The sequence below is a fragment of the Macrobrachium nipponense genome, chromosome 20 (genome assembly GCF_015104395.2).
Source record: "Macrobrachium nipponense isolate FS-2020 chromosome 20, ASM1510439v2, whole genome shotgun sequence".
NCBI lineage: Eukaryota > Metazoa > Arthropoda > Malacostraca > Decapoda > Palaemonidae > Macrobrachium > Macrobrachium nipponense.
The window spans coordinates 35,885,849-35,911,947 of record NC_061089.1 but is presented as its reverse complement, the minus strand read 5'-3'; the positions used below and the strand labels follow the sequence as shown (position 1 = coordinate 35,911,947).

Genomic DNA, 26,099 nt, shown 5'->3' with positions numbered 1-26,099 from the left:
TTTTTTAAGATATCGTGAACAGTTATTGTTATTATCATCACTGATTAATTTTTAATGTTTCTGCTGTTACTGAGCTGTTTGTCTTTAGATACTAAGTGGAAAAATCTTTCTACAAGGACTTTCTGCTCTCGGAGGAAATTAGAAAAAATATAATTGTTGTCATTATTAGTATTATTATTATCTTTCGCTATAGAGCGTATATTTTTTTCTATGTACATTTTTTTTTTTTTTCTGCTTGTTAGCATTATTGTTCACAACGTTAAGACTAGGTTTATAAGGAAATTTTACAAAAAGTTGTTTAATTTTGGAGGATCCGCATCTGGATAGGTGATCTTTGATGGAAATAGGTTGGGGTAGGCGTTGAAATGACACGCCTTTGATCGATGTATGTCTACTTTGTTAATTTTGTAGTTAATTTTGGCATAAAATAAAAGTTATATCATACTGGTAATATCAGTGCTATTCATGTTGTCATTATTATTATTATTAAGTTGGTTGAAATTTCTGTCTATCATTTTGATGTTAGTGTTGCTGTTTTAAGATATTTGTTTGACAAATATGATCATGTTAACTATTGATGCTGTTGATGCCTATGGGAGAAAATGCTGCAAATACAGAATATGTTACATTCTGGGTATTAACTAGGTTTGTTTAAGCATATATAGTGTTGTTTCAAATATTCTATTGTGTTTGTTGTCCAAATAAAACGTGCCTGAAATTGTTTGCGAATTCGCTGAGGGGAATTACGGTTTTTCTAACGACATTACTCTTACTGCCTTTGTTTCACTGTTTTAGCTTTTGTCAAAGTTTACAGGGAAGTTAAGGTTATAAGTTTTATCGTTGGATAAAATGATGAAGTGTACAGGACGAACATGGATCTTTCATATTTTAAAGCGATGTATAAGTCTGATGTATATAAATGTAACTTTTATGAAGTGTGAAATTTTCATTGTGTTAGTTCTTGCTGCCGTTTATATCTTTAATATATTTAGTCTTGACTGTAATTGGTTGTTATTCATAGCATTACTCTCTAATTGATGTTTCACAATTTTCTTTTCGTAGAAGTGAATAGGACGAAATGTCATTTTGCACAATCGTACTCAGCAGATTGGATGAAAAATAAGAGTTGATTTTATAAAAGTAAAGTCATTCATTAGTCCTTTTACCAGTATATGTATGAGTCTTGCTCAGATCACAAAATAATACAAAATACACCAATTGCGTTTTTGTTTTCTGAATTGTGATTGTAATGTCCGTATGCCTCTTCATGGTTGCCCCTTTGATAGCTACTATGAAGCCTACAGCTATTTGTGTCCTGCCTAATTAATTATAATATAAATATGTATATATAATATATATATATATAATATATATAGTTAAATTAAAACATATAATTTATATATTTAGTTATATATATAATAATATATATATTATTATCTATAAAGTATATATAATATATAGATATATATATATATATATATATATATATATATATATACATATACCTATATGTATACACGTATGTGTGATTTATGTATATATTCTTACGTATGTGCAAATACAAATGTTTCCAGTAACCCCACCCTTAAACGCCTCACGTAAAGCACGAGAAGACGAATGACAGTATCGCTAAATTTAGATTAATTGGCTGAATTTAAACTCGAGTTGATGCGTTCGGACGTGATACTAGGTACAAATCTATCCACCATGACCTATGTTTTGTCTTTGCTTGGGATAATATGACATCGATGAATCCCATGAGGTGTTGGAGGTTAAATCCCCTCTCTTCTCTTGTTTGCGTAGAAGAATTAGGAAGGATAAAGAAAGGAAACACAAGGCTAAAGAAAGAAAGAATTCAAGAGAGGAATGTGCAGTGGGATGCGCTTGCTTGGAAAGAAGGATAAGATGATGAAAGACTCGAGGAGGAAGGTGGTCGTCATGAGGTACCCTCGAGAGAGAGAGAGAGAGAGAGAGAGAGAGAGAGAGAGAGAGAGAGAGAATGTCTTTCTAGACAGGACAAAGGAGTCTTTCAGTTGCTGTCGCCCGATTCTGTTGGAGGAGAATATTTTTCTCGTGTGCGCATTGTCTCCCGCAGAATTAGTAGTGGTGGGGATTGTGAAAAGCCTTCAGGAGGTCTGTCGCTCTGCAGGTATGTTATCATTTTTTAAATTCTATTTTGGGTTTATTTTGTTGCCTATAGCCTTTTTAACATTTATAGCGTTTATTTTAATTCAAGGTTTTATTCTGATATTATGAATTATTTTATTCGTCATTGGCTTTTGCTCTTTTTTTCTTTTTTATGTTCGGTGGTTTATGTCATTATTTTTCCAGTGGAAGTGAACTGGTTATAGAAGCTCAGCAAGTGTGCGCCCTATTTTCATTAATAGTAAAATCTCTCTGGGATCATAACTCGAGGAGAAAGAACGCTGTTAGACCATAGTTGCAGGTTGCTGCTAGGTATATATATATATATATATATTATATATATATATATATATATCTATATATATATATATATACATATATATATATATATGTATATATATATATTTTATATATATATATATATATACACACACATATATATATATATATATATAATATATATATATGTATGTATATATAGGTGTGTGTGTATGTTTAACGAATCCCACCAGAAATGATAGTCAGAAATCCAAGCGCTTTCGTCTTTACTAAGACATTGTCAAGGAGCTCCTGATAATGTCTTAGTAAAGACGAAAGCGCTTGGATTTCTGACTATCATTATCCTGTGGGCTTCGCTTATTTATGAAGTCACGTGCATCTACTGTGATTTTTTAAGCATAGTATATATATATATATATATATATATTATATATATATATATATATATATATAATCTATATATATCTATATATATTATAATATAGTGTGTATATATATATATAATATATATATATATGTGTGTGTGTGTGTGTGTATATGATCATCATCATCAGCCGTTGCTAGTCTACTGCAGGACAAAGGCCTCAGACATGTCCTTCCACGCCCTTCTGTTAATGGTTTTTCTATGACATTCTGTACCTGCAAATTTTCTTAGCTCGTCAATCCATCGTTTTCTCTTCCTTACCCTGCTTGGTTTTCAATCTCTAGGGAACCATTCTGTTATTCTTTTCGTCCATCTATTATCTGACATTTTCATTATGTGTCCTGCCCACGCCCATTTCTTTTTCTTACTTGTTGTTAGAATATCCTCTACTTTATTTAGCTCTCGTATCCATGGTGCTCTTTTTCTGTCTCTTAGTGCTATTCCCATCATTATTCTTTCCATATCTCTTTGAGAGAGAGAGAGAGAGAGAGAGAGAGAGAGAGAGAGAGAGAGAATGTATACTATTCATAATATAATATTCATATCAAGATTCACTGTTTCTACATTTTACCAGTGCTATTTGTGTCAAAGACCGTTGTATTTTCTTTTTTGTCTTATATTCTGATAGTATATTTTCTCTCTCTCTCTCTCTCTCTCTCTCTCTCTCTCTAAATGTTTGTCTATTTATTTATCTATCTACTCACCATTTCATTCCATTATCCTCTCTTCTCTCTTCTCATCTTAAATCATAATGTTTTGTGTTCCTATTTTCATTATCCTATCTCACTCACCAGTTTCATTAAGGATTTTGGATGTTGGTAATAATTTTAATAATTAAAATTATTGTAGTATTTTATTTTCTTGCTCATCATCATATCAAGTGCTAAGTCTCCTTTTGTTGATGGAGAAACAAATGGAGCACTCAAAGCTCCCGTGGAATTGGCTGTGTTTCCTTTGCATCATTCGCTTTGTCCATCACTGTTGGATGACGCTGGACAAAGTAGTAGTGTAATTATTCTACTGCTTTTCACGTTGAATCTCTCTCTCTCTCTCTCTCTCTCTCTCTCTCTCTCTCTCTCTCTCTCTCTCTCGCTCTCTCCTTCTCTCTTTTTTCTTTTCTCTCTCTCTCTCTCTCAATATGAGCCGGATTTGGCTGTAGAAGCGGTCATTATGTGATGTTTTGGGTTTTTTGCCTTTTCATTTGCACGAGGTCCCCGAGGGGATGTATTATTCTACTTTTGTGTTCTGTGTCGCTGCTTGAGGGATTTTGCATAGAAGAACATTAGGTCAAGTGGCACGAAAAAGGGGAATCTAAATAGAATGTCGCTCTTGTGTCGTGTTGTGTGAGGCGAAAATGGAAATTGAATTGTTACTGTTAGGGTGGTATACAACTGGAAGCATTTGCTAGTAAAATTTTAAACTTTTGAAACTGACAAGAGTAAAATTAAATAGAAGATACATGAAGAACGTAGATGTGATACCATTCAACACCCATGTTTATATACTTTCAGACTGCACGGTATGTCTCCCAGTAATCTAAAGAAAAATAAAGGAAGATAAGAGAATAAACCTGTGGACCACCTTAATGGTTTTACTATGGTGTTTATAGCTAAGAGGTTTTGTACTTGATTACTCTGGTGTTTATAGCTAAGAGATTTTGTACCTGATTACTCCGGTGTTTATAGTTAAGAGGTTTTGTACTTGATTACTCTGGTGTTTATAGCTAAGAGGTTTTGAACTTGATCACTCTGGTGTTTATAGCTAAGAGGTTTTGTGCTTGATTTGCCTTTTTTCTCTTCTAATATCCGATCTTTCTGTATTTCCCATTACCTTCCAGTAATTCTTTATAATGATCTCCCTATTATTTGGAAGCTTGAATTTCGGGCCAATGGGCTCAGTGGGCTTGATCCATATGACTAGGTTTAAACTTCTGAATATTATCAATAATAACAATTGTATCTCAGTAATTTGTTGCATGCATGGTTTTCTATATAGTTGAACACGTACAGAAACAGTGAACTGTTTTTTTATCAGATTTTGCTCGGATAGGAATGATTTTAACACAGCCAAGTAAAACAACTAGGCTGGTTGCTGGTTTTAATGTTTGGAATTTTACCCATGTCTTGGGCAGATATTACAAGATCAGCTATTTCTGTGATCTCTCTCTCTCTCTCTCTCTCTCTCTCTCTCTCTCTCTCTCTCTCTCTCTTCCTTTCTTCTTCTCCTTCCTCTCTCTCTCTCTCTCTCTCTCTCTCTCTCTCTCTCTTCTGTTGGTATATAGTGTGCTATTTATCTGCCTATATGACTAACTACCTTTGTCTCAACTGGATGCACAACATATGCACGCAAAGGTGTGTATGCATATATACGTATATATATATATATATATATATATATATATATATATATATATATATATATATATATACATACATATATATGCCTCTATTTATGAGTATATATATACGTATATATATATATATATATATATATATATATATATATATATAATTTATATTTATATATACACACACTATGTGTGTGTATATATGTATTTATATTCTCTCTTCTCTCTCTCTCTCTCTCTCTCTCTCTCTCAATCTGCTCCATCCATTTTTGGTACTGCCGACATAGTACAAGTACAACTCTCTTATCATAGGATATTTATCTTTGAAAACGACAAAATAAAAAATAAAAGGTCAAAACGATGAGTTGCAGGGAGCCAAATAAAATCAGCTAGTGATTTTCTATAAAAAATATTTTATAGAAATAAAGTATTAAAGATATAAACATTTTGTTTTGCAATGCAAAACTACAATAATATTTAATTATATTAATGTCATCTGTTGCGCATTTTAAAGCAAGGAAAAGTATGAAAAACTCTATGATTCTCTAGAGAGAGCTTGCATATCGATATATTTCTTTGATCGGTCTATGAAAAGTGTCATTTTAAGAATGATTTTTTCCAATTTATCGTATTTCATTCAAAAATTAAAACTAAAAAATAGAATTGTGAAAATGATGCATTGAAAGTGACCGAAATAAAAAGCTAATACTTTTGCTGTAAAAGGCAAATCGCCAAACATAAATTAACAGAGATGTATACATTTTTTGCACCAAACAGAACTTTAATAACTTTCTTTTCCTGTGATATAGTTTACTGCTGTTTATGCTGACCATTGTGCAGCAAATCATATTGCCGTAGTTTTCGATGGTACGGGTACGTTGTGTGTATATACTTAAATGAGTTTCATCTGTTATACAGGTTATTGCTTTACTTTGCGGCCTGGGACCAAGACAGAGGATCATTTATAATATTGCTGCATCTTTCATTTATTTAATGACATTCAAGAAGCACTGAACCTAAACAAGCAATGTGTTCTAGGTAAATTATAAGTACAATGAAATTGTAATACTATTTAAACTTTACTGTCATTTTGACGGCGTGGATGCAGTAATCTTTTAATAAATGGGCATGAAAATATTAAAAGGTTAGCTGGTTTCAACTGCCCTGTCAGCCTTTCATACCATTCACTCCCAGTATGTGGTACTTCCACCCTTCTTGTGTGTTTCTCGAATCCTTCAATATAGCTAATTTCATTAACTTATATTTGTTTGGGCTGCTATGTCCGTTCCTGTGTTTTTTTCCGTAGAAAATATTGGTTGTAATTATTATTATTATTATTATTATTATTATTATTATTATTATTGTAGTAGTAGTAGTAGTAGTAGTAGTAGTAGAGTAGTAGTAGTAGTATAGTAGTAGTAGTGGTAGAAGTAGTGGTCAAAGTAGCCAGATAGTAAATTGATATATAACGCAAATTAAAATGTTGCCAATGCCAGATGTGCACAATGTAACGTGAAAGTTATGCGTAAAGGTTTAATGTGCGTAATATAAAACATAAATAAATCCGTTCAAGAGATTTATGGAAAACGCGACTTAAAAACAGGGTCGTCATAAAACTAACAAGATGTCGTCACTATAGTTGTCAAAAATCACCGCTGCTTGCCTTTTGTCAATAAGCGTCGCCTCGTCCCTCTCCTGTCCAGCATTATTTCGCGAACCGAAGTTGCTTGTGTGTCATGGGAAATGATTGTCTCGGTCATGACAAGGTCCCTGACGTGGAAGGAGTAAAAACGTGATAAGGTTTCGTCTCCCCTCATCGTGGTCAACACTTCCTTTATTATCTTTATCCCCCTTGTTTGTTTCCCTTTTTTGTCTCCTGCTTAATTAGTTGGAACCTTTGGATGGCTTTGTTTACCCTTGTTTATGGGTAATTGGAGAGTAAAATTAAATGTGGAATTGCCATCTGGAAATCCGCCGCACAGGAGGAATCTTACATCTGCTGCTTTCTTATGGTCCTCTTTTTACTTTTTTCTTTATATTAGCTTTGCTTTGTACAGCGTGAAATTGTCCGAATAAGAGGTATGAAAATCAAAATGAAACTTAAAAGTGAGCAGTGATGAGACTGGCCAATCATTTATAGGTCAGCGAAAAATATGGCTCATAACAACTAAAACGATTACATAAGGACAAAGGAGAGTTTATTTGTTTGTCATAATTTTATTATCCAGGTCATCTGCATATTTTCTTATTTTAACATGGGTATTATCTTGTGTTAAAACTTTTTAGCATATTAATAGCCGAGGGAGAGCAAAAGAAAATATTAATCATTATTATGGCTTATTGAAGACAGAAGGTTGTTCTTGCTCCTAGTTGAGTACATCTCAGCATATTTATTTCGATTCCAGTCCTGTTATTTCTGTTCGCTGATTGGCTGCCAATATAAGATTGATTGTATTGTGGATTTCAAAGAAGTGCAAAAATTATTTGATCATTTACTCATGCAAAGGAAACTAGGCCGGTATAGATATTAAAAAAACTGCAAGAACCTATTAAAAAGAACATACCGTTATACACCCTTTCTCTTAAGGTTTGGCATATACTGTCATTTATGTATTTTATACTATGCGACAAATATAGTTAAATGTCGATTCCATTATACTTCTAAATCCTTACGCTTACGTACGTAAGGGATTACCATTGATAAGTGCTTCTGCGGTGGGTGGTCAAATTCAGTGTCTATCATTGCTTCTGAACCAGGCCTAGGTTCGAATCCTGGCCGGGGCAGAAGTACTTAAAAACTAGAATTCCCTCCTGGTTAACTCGGATATATATATCTCATTTACACATTATATATAATATATATATTATATATATATATTATATTATCTATAAAAAATTTTTATATATATATATATATAAGCTGGGTTCTTTTACAGCATTTTTGGTTGAACATAGAAAACAGAAGTAAGCAAAAAAGAAAATTGTGAATTGAAACGTTGTGACCAGTAATGATGCCTCACAAAGTAATGTGTTAAATTGTCGATCGTAAACCTACTCCAAAGGTGAACTCCGCAGAAGATTTAGGACGTCCAAATCTGCTATGAAACGTGTTTTCACACCGACCGTGTCCGCCATCCCTCGCTGTAACATAAACAAATTTTCAGGTCTGGAAATTAAATGCCACGTCCTTTGAAAAAACTCGAATTGTAAAGGAAAGTAAAATTGGATCAGATCTTTGTGCGCTTTTATTCTCGCTGTAACAAATAGTATTTTTTTTACGGGAATTTACGTAGGAATTTTGTGTAGGAGTTTGTGCTCCTTCTTTTAGGTTTCTGTCGTTCGATGACTGGAAGAGTTGAAAAGATCATACGTCTAGGGATGGAAATGTTTGAAAATTTTATTTTGTTTGTGCTAGTGGTGTGGATATGGTCACGGCGTTGCGAGAATCCAGGGTTCGATTCCTGACCAAGGCGGGATGATCATGCATGTTTTGTGAAACCTTGGCAGTGAAATACGTGCTTGGTGGTTAGTCGACTGTAGAGTATCTGAGCCAGTGTAAAGAAGTATCTTAGACTGTCATTCATGTTCTAAATTATTTGTCAAGAATCAGAACGATAGCACCTTGTATGGTCAGCGTGTTCAAGAAGAAAAGAGGTTTATATGTATTTAATATACTATGCTATGTTATATTTTCGATAAATAGGCAGACCGGTACGTGGTTGAGAGTGGGTGTTTACATACTCTTCCTGTGTGTGTGTGTGTGTGTGTGCAGGTGATAGAGGTTCATATTGACCTTCTCTTCACGTTTTCGTTGAACACAGGTGAACAAATAAAAGAAGCAGGTGTCTCATTCCCTGTGAATTACCGCGGAATGAAAGCATTCTATATTAGTAATTTAAGTTAGGATTATTTCTAGATTCATATGTACTTTAATAAAACCACGAGTCTTGGCTCTTTCATTTCCTTTTGTATATATGTTTCGCTTATTGCACTTGACTGAAATCTGTTGTTTTATTTGGGTATGAAGACAAAATGAATATCACGGCTGTGACGGCCACGTAATGGAAACATGACGGGTCATTTTTCGGCATGTCATACTTTTATGTATATGGTCAAATAAAAGGAGAAAGCAGATAAACCTCACGCGCCAGCTAAGTATTGTTCGTGGTATGTTTTCTATATTGTAAAATGTTTTTAAACGTCAGCATTTATTAAAGACCTGTAGTTGTTTTTAAAGAATATCAAGACTACTTTATGCGTGTTCCTGTAACTCATGTAGTGAAATCATAGGGATGGAATGTTATTGTATTATTTCTCTTATGTAATTCTGTTGTACGTGACACTGATCTGCACTAATGGCTTATTATATTTATTATTTCGTTGTGACAAAGTCAGCAAATGCAGTTGTTATTTTTTCAGAATCGAAAAAGATTAAATGGTAACTTTCCAAGCTATTAGCAGTCGTGATGAGCATATTTTTTTCCATAAATTAAAAATATTCGATTCGTGTTCATGTTTGCGTGAGTGTATTATGTTTTCGATGTGGGATGCTACTGGAATATTAAAAGTGAGGCAAACTCGTTCTTTCTCTTCTAATGCCTCAAGTTTTCTCCTCTTCCTTTAGTCTGCTCCTGAACCACTGAATCCCTCTTTCTCAGCCGGACAATTGCTTATGCCAGACTAAATTATATATATATATATATATATATATATATATATATATATATATATATATATATATATATATATATATATATATATAAATATATATATATATATATATATATATATATATGTATATATATATGTATATATATATATATATATATATATATATATATTATATATATATATAAACATAATGCACACACATACACACACACACACACACACACACATATATAATATATATATATATATATATATATATGTGTGTTGTGTGTGTGTGTGTGTGTGTGTGGCAGGCAACAAACAAAATGTTGCAAACAGTCAGATAGGACTTGAAAAAGGTCAGCTTCCACAAGAGCCTGGAAGAGGAACAAAGATGCGATGGAAATGATAGGCCAGAAAATAACTAGCAACAGGTGAACGTGCCATTGTGCTATTAAGTAATGGTTCAGTTGGCGCTCCTGTTGAGAGAGAGAGAGAGAGAGAGAGAGAGAGAGAGAGAGAGAGAGAGAGAATAATACGTTTTCGTTACTGAACTAAATTATTTTTTGGTAGTGATGCGTTGGTTACATTTCATTTCGCTAAACATCCGGCTGGGCGATTGGTTGTTTGTTCATGAACTAGACATTCGTTAGTTCACATGCTGTTAAATTCGTTTCTTCTAGAATTCAATCTTTTTCTTATTCTTTCATACTTTTCAAGTCGTCAGTGTCTTTGTTACGCTACAATACTTGAATCTGCAGATAAAACATTTCTCTTATGTAGGAAATCACGGGACATGATGACAAAGAATAGACAGCCGTCACACACGCGAGTTTAAATTCTCGGGAATACCATTGAGGGGTCAGAGATGCGTATTTCTGGTGATAGAAGTTCACTCTCGACGTGGTTCGGAAGTCATGTAAAGCCGTTGGTCCCGTTGCTGAGTAACCACTGTTTCCATGCAGCGTAAAAACACCATTCAAACAAGCTGCCGTTGCATTTTTCCCTTTACAAAGAACCTGTGACAGCTATTCTTTATCTAGCTTGAAACTTAAATTTATTCATTTGCATGGGTGTAAGCCGTTTTGTTGTGGATGCTTTTTGGTTAAGTGTTGCTCACTAAAGTTTTTCGAATGTGGCCTTGAATAATAATAATAGATAGATGCTGAAGTAACTCCAGGACTCATGCAGATGAGTGTGCTACTAAATCAGAAACAGCGCACATGGTGAGAAAAGTGATGGATTCCTAAGGAGTCAGGATGCAACCCGGTACCCCACACCGTAATAGGATGACTGTGATAGAGCTCACCCCCCAAAAAAATAAATATAATGTTATTGTTATTAATAATAATAATTATTCACAACTTTGCCAGGTTGGCACATCCAGACCTGGATTCGTGTAGCAACCTGTCTCCTGAAGATCTGTCACCGTCTGCCTTGTTCCATTAGAATCTCAACACTCCTAATTATCCTTGCTGTAGCCAAGGATGGAAGTACGGTACGGTACGATTGTACTTTCCGTAATGGTACTTGTGATCTTTGTCGTGTCATAAGGACACTATTTTAGTCTTACTCTCAGAGTTACTTATATACAGAGTAATTTTGAATCTTGATATCCAGCTTTTGAAGGTTTTAAATCTTGATTATAGAGACACACAGCCTTGGAAAAAAAGCAAGTCTTGTTTGAGATTTACCACTTATCAATTTTTTTTTACTGGGCGTCGAGAAAGAAAGTCTTGATACACTAGATTCAAGTACTTCATTTGTTGAGAGAAAGACTCCTTGATGGGGAAGGGATGAGGGGGCCGTTCTTGATATCCAGTTTATCTGATTTTTCAAGCAGAGAGAAAGAGACACACAGAGAGTAAGAGAGAGACGTGACTGCTAACACCACCACGTTTTCATTTGCATCACCTGTGTATTTAACCAGCCGTACTAATTGCATGTATGGAATGTTATGATGTGTTTAGGGAAAAGAGAAAGAAATGCCTTTGAAGTCCCCCTGTCCTCGAGGGAAGCTATTTCTAGCGGTAATGCGTTGCACTTCAGACAGACTGCCTGTTAAATGGGGATGCTGTCTTTCATGTGTTACGCACAGGAAAACGGCATTCCTGACATTTGCCTCTCGTGCTCAGTTACCAGTTGGGGTTGCGTTCGTCTTAGTGCCTTAGATTTTTCCAGTGCATGATTGTTTGAGTAGGCAATATGTCCAACCTCGAGTACATATAAATATCATTCGGAGTCTCATCAGCTTGTTTTGTACAGTCATATGGATCGAATGGGTTTATTGCATATGTCAGATGATCTTCACGGTTTCACGATTAGTCATTGTACATTCTGTGCATCTATGAAAAGGAAATCAAGAGAATTTCTTACACTCCCTTGGCTGATCGTATTCCCACTTTAATTTCATATCTTAACTTCGAGGCGTAGAATGTTAAGGTGTCCTCGCTGTAACCTCACGTATATAGGTTCGAAATACGACACCGAAGTGTCAGCTTCCTCATTCATGCCTTGTAATATAATAATGTATCTCTCTCTCTCTCTCTCTCTCTCTCTCTCATGCTAGGTAATCTAGAGGACATTGTGGTTATTAGAATTCCATTCACGTGAAAGTGGACGTGATCAGTAGACTGTTTTTCCTTTTTTCTTATTCGAAAGTAAGCGAAGTATGATAAGTAGATTAAAACTCGGATTTTTTTAATGGCTGGTTTTTCATAGGACAAAACTGAGCTAGCTGAAGTCACTTTGTGTCTCGTTTGTACATGGATGGACCAGTTTACTGATTACCTGGTGCTTTAAGCGCATTAGCTGCAGTGCTCATTATCAAGACCGAGAAGCTAACATAGTTGCGTCTTTTGTTAATTATATCACTGAATGTTTTAACTTTATGTATATTTAAATGGAAATCATGATGTATAAAGGTGAATATTATAATATGTTAGGTTAAGTAACCTTTTGTATAACTCTCAGTGTACTGTTCTCATGTATATGTTCTATTGAACATGAAGGCAAGAGGGTTTTTATCATTTTTATTATAATTTTCTTTGTAAAAGTTACATATTATCTATATTACTAGTATTCAATGTGCTTGTCAGTGCTCAACTTTCCGTGGAAGAAAACCCCTTTACATATACAGAAGTTTCACTTTTTCGAAAGACACAAGTTTTATGGCCTTTTTCATTCCTCCTACTTAATGTCTTTGTTGGGTCTGGTCTAGATAAAATCATAATGTTTCCATCTCCTTTCTCATACTTTTGACGCTTTATCTTTATCAAGATTTAATTCCTGAAAAAGATGTCACGAAAAATAAATGAAAGACTTTGGAATGAACATGTTTTTTTATGTATTTTTTCTTTCTTTTGGTTGGTTGTCTGTGTTTTTTTTTTAAAAATGGCACTGACTATTAAGGTCCCTAAGTGTGGTGAAGTGCAAAAGGGAGTAAGAGGCCTGTGTGAGGCTCATCTTGGCTAGTCAAAAGAAGTAATTTCCTTTCATTATTTAAATAATCAATCTTGCACATTTCTTATGCGTTTTATAATCCTCGTTAATCCGCTGAGTTAAGAAGGGATATTTCATCAAAAGCATTTGGAGTTTTCCAGTTTTTTTTCATGTATTAATAACATTTCTAGATCAGATTCTTTTTTTTTTAATTTACATAAAAATAGGATTTCTCTCTCCCGCGGTATTTTCCATGGTGTCTTTTGTTATCTCAAATGACGAGATTTTGATTATATGATAAGACATTTATTCATTCTTTTTCTTTTAACACTTTTGACGCCGATACAAATTTTATTATAGTAATACGTGTGATTTTTTTCTGATTTAATAAATAATCGTAACTGTGAGGCGATATGTTTCTGAATATATCTGAAGCCTCGATATATTGCTGAAATATACATGCTAAGGAATTTTTCTAGAGAATCATGAAGTCATGTTTAGTGATTTATATATAGATGTATATATATATATATATATATATATATATATATTATATATATATATATATATATATGTGTGTGTGTGTGTGTGTGTATGTGCATATATATATATATATATATATATATATATATATATATATATATATATATATATATAGATATATATATATATATATATAAATCTATATATATATAGATAGATAGATAGATAGATAGATATAGATCGATGATAGATAGATAGATAGATAGATAGATAGATAGATAGATAAACCAACTTTAAGGAAAAATTTAAAAAAAATTTCAAAATAGCTGCAAGAGGTGAAGGACAGATAAGTTGGCGATGTTTTAAGGAGAAATATTAAGTTCAATATCCTTGCTTCGAGGTGAAAGAGGTTCGCGAAAAATCAGACTAGTTCCATTTTTTCCCATTTGTTTTCATCAGTATTTTACCTGACTTCTAACATTTTTCGTCAGCCGTAAAATCCCCCTTGACGAGATTTTAATATCTTTTCTCGAAGCTCTTTGCTGAGAATAACAATATATCTTCCAGCTTGGGTGTTTCACTTGCAGATGACTGGTGTTTGACAGCGGCCTGATCTTGGAAATATTTTCATTTCAGGAAATTGTTGAAATATGAAATGCTCATCGAATTCTAAGCCAATAACAGGTCTATTAGAAATCAAATCTCTACATTCATACGTTTAAGATGCGTTTCTCAATATATTCATTATATGATTTGGACGCAAATCCGAACATATTGATTCCTTTTTTGGAGAATAAATTATACTGCTTACAATCAAATTTTTTTTTAACTTAGATTATCAGGGAATAGTTACTGGCTTTAACAAGTGATTCTGTTTATCTCTCATTGCAGGTAGGAAGAAAGGTACTCGGAGGTCGATCTTTGCTGAACCAGGTATTTTAGTTTTAAGGTGATTGGACTGCAAGGTCATGATGTCGCTTACTTAATATGAATGTTTTAACCACTAGAATTGGAAAACTGGCAAAGTATGTTTCAACTTATTTGCCTGTGAGTCAACATCTCCCTCTCTTAGCATGTCTCCTATTTCTCAGGATTTCTCTTCTCAAAACATAAGGTTACGTAACGTTACCTATCTGCATTGGTTATTTGCTTGTCTTTCATTGGAACCATATACTACTTTATGATATCCTTATTGGTTTGTGAATTTATTCCAGTTTGATTTTAAAATCTTGATTCTGAAATACTAGTTTCCTGTTTCACTTTACTTCTGATTGTCTCACAAACGGATTCTCCTCAACCTCGTCTATTTTGTGTCTCAATGTCACTAGTAACCTAGATCGGAGTTAATCTCTCTCTCTCTCTCTCTCTCTCTCTCTCTCTCTCTCTCTCTCTCTCTCTCTCTCTCTCTCTCTCTCTCTCGTGTGTGTGTAAAATGCTGGGCTCTCGATTAATCAAGAATGGTTTATTTTTAATTTTATTTTTTTTTGTATGTTAGTAAATAGTACATTGCCATAGCATCGCATTTTGCGTTGGGAATATATGTTGTCGATGTATACATTAAACATTCACAGGGTCTGTTGTGTTCCCTGTAACAGGAGGCTTGCGTACCAAAGGAGTCCACTTTTTCGAAAATTCACCGATAATCAACGCTTCCTTATTATACTTGATATTCCTCTCTCGTTCATTAGTTTTATGTTTCTTAAGTGGACAGTAATGACGGCGCATGTTGTGTGGAAGTTTTCCCTTATACGATAACAAGTTTTTGGGAGTATTTTAAGCTAAGAATTTAAGCAAACTGCTTCTAAGATTAAATTTACTCGTGAATAGAGAGAGTATGTGCAATTAACTAGCGATAATGATGAAATGTTACTGCAATAATATAAAATTAGTAGAATATGAGTGAGATTTCTGTGCCAAAGCTACAGTTTCCCAGAAGTCATATAAACAAATAAAAAAAATAGATGCGAATATATTTATCAGATTCCTCGGGTAATGAGGGTTATTGATGACGAATTCCTTAACAGCTATATGGATTATGCAAAGTCGAGATCTATTCAAGATCTTGTATCTCATTTTACTCTTATTTGACTTCAGCTGTTAATAAGCTCTTGTTAAAAGCTCTGACTGTCACTGGGGAGCGATCTGCCAGGCATATCACGTACGACTTGCTTCCATATGAATGCAAACTTTTCAGTTAATTCTTCCTCTCCGTCTGTTTCTTGATTTTTCCAATGAGTCTTGGCTTACATCAGGATATTGAGTTTAAAAGCCCTCGGCCTTCCTTCGCAAGAAAAAGAGACACTTGAGCTTGTCATATGACCTCTGAATCCACTCCACTTGGTGATGTTTCATGGACTACTTCTTCTTTCGTTGTTGGTATTCTGTTGTTCGAAAATAACTTCCGGCAAAGTCATCTCTTCTTTCTTTCTGAGATGTGTGCTGAAGATTCTGCTGTTGCAAAACCTTCTTTAATTCCAACTATAATGCTCAGATGATTGTTGTTTCCGTCTCATTTTATTACATTGTTGAATCCCTGAATGTTCAATCGAGCAGGTTCTCCGATTTGGCATGAGATTATTGCCTGAAATTCTTTTGTTGTAATCGTGATAAGACTATCATGGTAAGAATATTTTTTTAGTAAATAATGGAAATGTTCCCTTGTTCTGTAATATCTGGGAATGTAGAATAGTGTTTAGTCTTTCTTTGTTTGTAAATTAGAATCAGTTTCCTCTTTTTGTTTTTCCTGATTACGAACCCATGTTTCTAGTCTCCACAAAAAGCTGAGTCATCGCATATTTGTTACAACCTTTGACCTCTTACAGGGTTCGCTTTCTTTGAGCCATTTTTGGTCAGTCTGAATCGGTCTTTTTTCTTTTATTTTTTGGAACAAGGAGCCTATATCACCATTTGTAAGCTTATTTTATGGTATTTCGTTTACCGATTTTGTATATAAGTGTTGCAACCACATTGTCTGTTGATGAGTAGCTTCATTAACGTATCTTCATCATACTATCTTTACCTCACATCGAGGCGTCCTTCTAGACAGCATGATCAAGACTTATAAAATTTGTTGGACGTTATTAAAGTTTCAGGGTAACAATTTTAAAGGCGTCGGAATCATAACATTTCCGTGCAAATACTAAGTCCCTTTTAAGGATTCATGGCTTGTGCCCAAGATCTTGAGGTCCGTTGCATTGCTTGTGATCTTTTACTTTTTGTCTCACTGATATTCCTTTTGAACATTTTTAATGTCTCACTCCTTCCGCTTTAACTTCTGCTGAAGTGACACACTTTTTTGGAAATTGTTCATTGTTGTTGAATTTTAGATATTATTCGCGTTTGCTCTTTGGATAGTTTTCCCATAAATTATTTTCACTTAGCTATTTCATGATCCCCCAGATCTATTCTTACGCTAAGATTAAGCCTCAAAAGATTGAGTTCAAGACACAATGTTTCAAGATGATTACATTGATACCGCTATTAGAACGTTTCCAGACCACTTTACGTTTCTATATTATTTAATACTTACAATCATACTAGGTATCTTTTAGTTATTTGGTAGCCTGAGTACAACGGAAAGCTGTAGTACTACGAAACCCATAGATTGAAATGATGCTGATAACAAGTTTTCAATCATCAAATTATTATCTAGTTTCATTTTCAATTGAAATACACACACACACACACACTCATATATGTATAACTGAATCACGAATATATACATACATACATATATATATATATATATATATATATATATATATATATATATATAAGGCTGGCGTGGCTCAATCGTAAACGACTGAACTTGCATTTGTAAAATCCATGGTTCCTGCCTGGCTACCACCGTCAGTCGACCCATCTGATTTGCCTTTTAGTCTCTCACTATATTCCAACTAAAGAGGACTTATGTTGAAAGTAATGGTTCGTAAATAATGGAAAGAGTCAATCTTATTGATCCTTTTTCCATTTAATATGTGTTGATCGCCTCTGTGCATAATCTGTTGCTTACTATTTATTTATATACGTATATTCATATATATATATATATATATATATATATATATATATATATATATGTATATACACACACACACATATATATATATATATATATATATATTATATATGTATGTATATGTATGTATGTATGTATGTATATATATATATTATATATACATATATATATGTATATATATATGTATGTTATGTATATGTAATATTGCTATGTTAGTATGTAATGTTGTATGTAGTATGTATTGTGTGTGCATTTATATTTTATATGATTCATGTATATCCGAGTATTTCAAAACCCAGGAATTTTTATTTTTAATTCGAGACTTTTCATCATTAATTCAGAAATGTCGTACAATTTTTCAGAAACTGTCATATTAGTGTACGGCATCGAGTGAAACATGACCATTGTGATGTAATATTCCTTTATGACAAATCCCCTCGATTCTGTTTCTGAAGCGCTGGCGTTGCTTCATTTCGTCATTACGATCAGCAGTATTAGTCATGATAAAATATAATGTTTTTGTATGCATTTCTGTAAGTTTATACAAATATGTCACATATATTAGCATCATATTTCTACACATACTAAGATCTCAGGATATTCCAGATATGTAGTAGTCAAAATAATTCAAGAAAAGTTTATGATTTCCAGAAATCGAAACCGTGCCAGCATATTATTTTCACATCGTATTATAATTAGTGATTTCTTTTTAATAAAAAGATTTCATAGTAGATTACCCTCGAAAACGTTGGTAAAGTAGACAAAAAATGAGAGAAATATTGAACAAGAATTCAATAACAAATCAATAAATGCATAAAATGTTAAGACCTCGTTAAGATATACAAGGAAAGAAAATACATGAAAGACAACAAGTAAAAAAAAAAGACCTGACAAAAGTAGAAAGGAGCCTTAAATATATTTGAAGAAAGTTGTTAAAGATAAAAGACAAAAATTTAGATAACAGATTTAAAAAAAAAAGATTTGAAGTGGCTAATTCTTAGAAATACAGAAACAGTATGGTAAAGGAATTGGTTTTAAACGGACTAAATCTGGCGTAAGTTTAAAAGACAAGTAAAACTCACATATAAGAAGAATAAAAAGATTTTGAAAACAATTGTGAAAACTGGCCGAAACAGGAAATCAGTGTGGCAAAGAAATGGATATAGATTTTGTTTACAATGATGAAATATAACTAAAAAAAAATCTGCGAAAAAAAAAGTTTATGAACCATGTGGAAATGTAGCTAACGCAAGGAAAAAGTCAGACGATTTGCAGAAGGAACACGTTTTGAGGAACATGGTGAAATGTGGCTAAATTAGAAAAGAGATTTAAAGAAAATAATAGTAAAGATTTTTTCAAATGAAATTTGGAAGGGTAACCCTGCAGAAAAGTTATAAGGAAAATCAGCCTGAAAAGGACGCAGATTTTCAGAGAAAGTTTTGCAATATGGCTGAAATAGAAAAGGACGAAGGGGAAGTCTATACAATTAAGAAATACATCCCGCAAAATGATACAGTTTGGTTAAAGTAGCAAGCTCACAAGGCAACCAATTTATATCGTAGCTGTATTTGAGGAACAAGAGAACAAACAAACAATTACGAAATAATCATGAAATAAAAAATAAAAATTAGAAACAGGAAATGTAGGAGACAAAGAAGTAGGTACTAAAGGGTTATGAAATCTGAGTAGAAAGAAGACGTAGAGAGAATCCATATGATAAAGAAATAGATTTGTAGCAGCGTTAGAGCTGAAGACCCATGAGAGGAACGTGTTGAGAATCATTAAGTGAAGTAGATTGGGTCTGAATAGAGCCACTATTCCTCCGGTAGGGGAGAGTCGTGACATGGGTGCTTTGCTGCCAATTAGCATCTTCATGATGGAATGGGACAGTTGGGCTTGCTGGCGCGCAGGCACGATGGCACGTATACACATACACGGATACGTGCTTCGACATTAATAGATACATCCCCAAAGTGAGACACTGTCTCATTCCCGAACTCAGTGTGTGTGTGTGTGTGTGTGTATATATGTCTGTATGTATGGAACCATTTGTATGTTTGCCTGTCACAGTGCCACTATAAATGGACAGATTTAGAAAATCTGATATAACGTCTCCCTCAGTCTTGAACTCACCTGTGAGTTTGCTCTCTCTCTCTCTCTCTCTCTCTCTCTCTCTCTCTCTCTCTCTCTCTCTCTCTGCCGAAGCATGAAAGCGCTAATTACGCGATAAGTAATCGAAGGAGGTTTTTCGTTCCATTTCTAGGAAGTGCGGCATTCAGATTCATAAATATAGAATCGGCTTCTGCTTGTTTTTGCGTTCTGTTTGGCATGCATTTTACACCGGAAAAATTTATAGCTTTATACAATATTTTTCTTCCGTTTTCATTTGAGTTTTGGCACGACAGGGTTCGAGAGAGGTCGTTTTTTAGCGTTCATGTTTTGAGAGAGAGAGAGAGAGAGAGAGAGAGAGAGAGAGAGAGAGAGAGAGAGAGAATAACATCGAGATTCATTTTTTAATTTTTTAAAATTTATTTATTTATTTATTTATTTTACTTTATTTATTTATTTATTTTATTATTATTATTTTTTTTTTTGTATAAGCAAAGACAGTTTTGCGTCGCAATTAGGCAAATCGATATTATAAGGCGTGAATGAATCTTTAGCTTGGAAAAGGAGGAAACTGGAAAAGTTATGATATCAGCGTCTCATCTTGAGATTGGTTCTTATAAGAGAGGAGAACAATGGCGACACGTGGAGAAAGAGAGAGAGAGACAGAAAATCTTTCGCATATACGCAGAAGAAATTGGAAAAGTAAATAACATCGGAGACTCGGCAACCCAGGCGAATGGAAGTCAGTGGTGTGCATAATTAACCATTACAACTGGGATTGGTTTTGGGCTCAGTCAGTTGGGCGAGATTGAAATTCCAACACACAGATGAGACAGGTGAAATAATTGTCATGTCTTTTATATTTCCATGGATGAAGGACTACGAAAAGCAAGAAGAAGAAAAGGCAGCGGGAGAAGCTTATTGACATATCAGACTGTCTTCGATGTAGAATTTGCGTGGACAGAATTTCAGGTCATATTTGTAGCATTATCTTGGAAGCCGAACTTATTATGACCCAATTCCAAAGACAGAAGATGAAATTGGGCGAGCAACTTCCGCGTAGGCCCTCATCTTTGAAGTCCTCGGGCATGAGAATTCCCTATTAGCTTCTGGGAACAGGATTCCCGAAGGGATAGGGAACGTTTCCATACGTTTGCACGTTGTTAACTATGAATCACGAAGAAAATTTGTTCGTTGTTGGATTTTTTATCATAGGTATTTACTAGCATCATGTCACATTGTATTGTGCGTTTTCAGAGCATAGCATTATTGGGTCTCTATTTATTTATTTATTTTTGTGCCATACAAAGAGTAACGCATTCGTCCGAAGAGGTTATGAACTTAAGAGCAAATTTTGTACGTAGCCAAGTATATGCTGCTTAGATTGTTTGCCAGAAATTAATAAAAGTATCGAAAAATATCCAGTATAGTGTCAATTTTAATCATATCAAATAGCTGCTAGGAATTGCAGGTGTGACAATAAATTAAGATAAAAAATTATGGGAAATAATAATCGTGTATGTGGTATGTGGTAAGCATTTGTATCTCCTGTGAGAAAATAAGTAGGTCCATAGAATTTCAAAGAAAATAGTTCTTTTTATCTCTGATACTATAATCTTGATGTACTTAGATGGACAAAAGCAATGAGGTGTTATAAAGGAGAAAGGCACTAGGACTCTCTCTCTCTCTCTCTCTCTCTCTCTCTCTCTCTCTCTCTCTCTCTCTCTCTCTCTCTCTCTCAGATAAGAAGCAAGATGGGCCCAAGGAGCTCATCCTTTGGGAGGCAAGAAAGAGACACAGATTGGCAATCGGAAACCCATTTGCAAATGGTTCATACATACCTCCACACACGGTATATTACATCCTGAAGCATGTTGCTTCGGTCTTTTGTGCCCCATGCAAATGCCTTTTTAACCGCTTGTATTCTCATTAGGAATATTACAGTCTTCATTTTCTTCCTTTTAGTAGCGGAAAGCTTGCATGAAATTTTTTTCATGAGGTGAAGTTTCCAAAGTAGGTGGAATTTTACATTATTAGAAGTCTGTGCTGCTTTGGAAAGTTTATTTGGCTTACTTCTTTTCATGTGCGTTATTACCTGACTAACAACTTGCCATTGTTAGTATTTAGTTTTTTTTATGGGTTTTGCCTTGATATGTAAGTTTTGATTCAGTCTCTCAAGGGGCAGATCTTTTAATTTTAAGCTATGATCTGCAGTTTTTATATGTTCGATCGGGATTGGCTAGATAAGGGTAAAAGAAATTCAGTTCAAAGAGAGTACCTTTCCGCGTCACATTGGACGAAAGGAGTATTTTGAAATTCTAAAACTCGCTTGGTTGTTATTAAAAGTAGTAGTTTGTTGATTTGTTATACATATTCCAAGATCCTTGAATCAACAATCCTAAGTACGTTAGAGATTATTCAGTAGTATAAACAGACCTGTGCACACACACCCATATATATATACGTTTGAATATACTATATCATATATATATATATATATATATATATATATATATATATATATATATATATATATATATACTATATATATATATATATATATATATATATATATATATATATATACACACACACTATATAACTACCTGTAAGTGTGTGTGTATGTGCGAAGGTGTGTATATTACTAAATAATTGCTAATCTGCTTAGGATTGTAGATCCAAGGATTCTGGAGTACACACACCCATATGCGTGAGTTTGGGTTTGTAGTCAAGTCGGGAGTTTTCAAACCATTTTATATAAATTTACCAAGAAGATTTTCATGTTTTTCATACTATAAATTACTGAAATTTCTCGCTTAATTTCCCTCGCTTGAAATGACACGTGGCCCTGAAATGCCAGATGCGTTACAATGCAGTGGGACTGACAGTAGGTTTCTCTAATAAGGGCATTGTATTCATGTTTTATACAATAAATTGTTAAGCCTTCTATTGATAAGACTCTCGGAATTTGTTCATTACATTTTCTCATTGCTCTGTCGCCGCTACCCTGATAAATCCTCTCTCTCTCTCTCTCTCGTCTCTCTCTCTTTCTCTCTCTCTCTCTCTCTCTCTCTCCAGTTTATCTAAGGAGAGACTGTGTGAACCGAAACTATAATGATGCCTATATATATATATATAATATATATATATATATATATGTGTGTGTGTGTGTGTGTGTGTGTGTGTGTGTGTGTGTGTGTGTGTGTGTGTGTGTGTTGCCGATGCGTGTGAAAGGGCATGAACGTATCACTGTTGAATCTCCTTTGCAGGTGTATAATATAGTTAACTCTGCGTAAATTGCTGTTCAAATATTCTCCGTCGTATGGTATAAGTATAATTTACACTCCACTATATACTCAGAATTTGCAAAACGAATGTATGAAGAATAATTGTGTTTGCTTCATTAACTGGGGTGTTTTCGACAATAGGTAAGTATTATTTGCGTGGAACACAATTTTTTATTCCTTTTTTTTTTCTATGCCAGCTAAATTGGGTTTGTTATTGTTATTTTTTTATTTGAATATGCTGTATATTTTTTTGTAGAATTTTGGCTCTCTCTCTCTCTCTCTCTCTCTCTCTCTCTCTCTCTCTCTCTTTTCCTCTCTCTCTTACTCTCTCTCTCTCCACAAAAGTAGCGTTGCGTGTATATTTGTCTTACAGGGCCGTCTTTTTAGTTAAGGGGAAGTTTTATTGAAAAGTGAAGGGAATGAAAGAAATTCGGAAGTGAGTGAAGGAAGAAATGGAAGCGAGGAATCGGGGTGAATGGACCGGTCTGCTCCTCTCCTATCCGAGGCCCAAACACTTGTTTCAATAGGTATCTCGTCATACGTATAAGTGAAGTATTTGACGAACGTTTCAATATATATGGTCAACGAACCTCACAAAGAGATCTGATGTTGGATATGTAAATACAAAGTACAAATACGCCAGCTTTGCTGAGTCTGTGTAGTGAGTATTTATTCATTAAGGACTAGTAGATTAACTACGTGGGTTTCCTACCTATATGTACACTCACGACCACGCACGTACACACACTCAAACACTCACGAGTGTATACTGTACACACAGTTTGACTAGCTTTCTCCACGGGAAATAATTAGCATCCATGACTTAGATAGCCAAGCTAGCCGGCTCCTCTTTCAGCGTATGAATCACCGAGGCGTTATATCTCGGGATATTTGTGAGTTATGAATACGTAATGAGAATCTAAGGCAATTCAAACTGTTCGAACGCTTATGGATTATGGCTCTGAGTGAATTAGTAGCGCATGTAGTTCATTAACTTTACCGGTCTTGAAGTCCGTTCTCTAGAGTCGGTGCTGGTTCAAGAACAGTGTTTTGATTAATAAGAAACCGTAAGTGAAATAAGAGAGAACACTGTAGTTATATATTTACATTTAGATATATATGTGTGTGTGTGAGTATTATACACGTGTGTGTGTATATATATATATATATATATATATATATATGTATATATACTTGAGTTTTGTTGTTACTACTATTCACCTTTTCCCAGGTTCCAGAGAATGAAAACCTAGAGGTTCTTAAAACTATATTATAATAAGAAAATGGTGGCACTCGGTTCATAATTTCTTCTGTCTAGGCTATAATCATCAACAGGTATTTCATTTATCTCAGCGGAGACCTGTCTTGTGATTATTGACCGAAAGAGAGGGCTGGTAACTACTGAGCCACTGGCCTAGCTAACGATGAAGTCACCATATATACACACATGCACACACACACACACACACATATATACATATATACATATTTATATATATATTATATATTATAATATATAATATTTATATATATATATTATAATATATACCAAGAGGTTGCTCTGAGGCCACTTTTAGAACATGGTTCATCGCTTTTCCTTCGTCTTTTTTATTACACTTGGATTTGCATTCTTTACATATAGAATACAGCTGAAAGCCCCAGGAAGGGGGCAGTCAAATGAACGAACAGAAAACAACAAGCAACAACTAAAAGTCTGGGTACGCTGCATGTTTAAGCATTTTAAAGAACTCTCTCTACCATAATTGGCATTCGAGAAAGTTATTTTAACCTCTTAATTTCTACGATAACAACCCCCCCCCCCCCCCCCACGCTTTGCCTCATCCTTACAGCCAACCCATCCGTTCCCCCTTCCCCTTAAAGGGAAGCAATGTTATGTAACTGTACTTCGTTAGTTTCATTGTTTTGATTGTGTTGAACTAACAAGCTGAACAAGTTGGAGTAGTAATGCTTTGCTGGTGTTGTCTGTGGTGTTCTTTTAGTTTTCTCTAAAAGAAAACTATTGAGATGGCGATTTGTCTGTCCGTTTTGTGTAGACAGAAATCAGAAATATTCACAACGTAATTGATATGTATATACTATATATATATATATATATATATATATATATATATATATATATATATATATATATATATATAGTTATTACATATCAATATAGTATATACATATCAATATATAGTATATACATATCAATTACGTTGTGAATATTTCTGATTTCTGTCTACACAAAACGAACAGACAAATAGCCATCTCAATAGTTTTCTTTTAGAGAAAACTAAAAGAACACCACTGACAACCATTTTCTGAGACATACCATTTTCATTTTCCTATGTGGAATACAGCTGAATATATATATGTGTATATATATATATATATATATATATATATATATATATATATATATATATATATAAACATATACATATACATTTACTATATATATATATACATATATATATTCAGTTGTATTCCACATAGGAAAATGAAAAATGGTATGTCTCAGAAAATGCCCAACAATTTTGTCCTCCAATAGCCCTCTTCTTGGAGCGTTTATCAATCTTTTCTTAATAAACGCTCCAAGAAGAGGTTCATTGGAGGACGAGACATACCATTTTCATTTTCTTATGTGGAACACAACTGAATTACCATATTTTCGTGCCTAAAAAGATTACCAGTACTATATATATCTATATATTTATATGTGTGTATGGACATGTATATATATATATATATATATATATATATATATATATATATATATGTGTGTGTGTGTGTGTACTATAATATTTATATATATAGAATACCATATATATATATATATATATATATATATATATGTAGGTGTGTCCTTTTTCAACATAAGCTCCCCTCCAACAGACACACACAGATATTGGG

General features: G+C 33.9%; 1 protein-coding gene across 2 annotated transcripts in view; it reads left to right on the top strand.

The window, feature by feature from the left end:
* Positions 1–2,032: 2,032 nt before the first annotated feature.
* The window catches only part of LOC135224836 (uncharacterized), a 634,596-nt gene continuing 610,529 nt past the window's right edge, over positions 2,033–26,099 (top strand). The window contains exon 1 of one of the 2 annotated variants that reach the window (XM_064264186.1): positions 2,033–2,149. The gene's annotated coding sequence lies outside the window, so the exon portion shown is untranslated. The remainder of the gene's footprint in view (positions 2,150–26,099) is intronic. The other variant, XM_064264191.1, reaches the window with a different exon arrangement.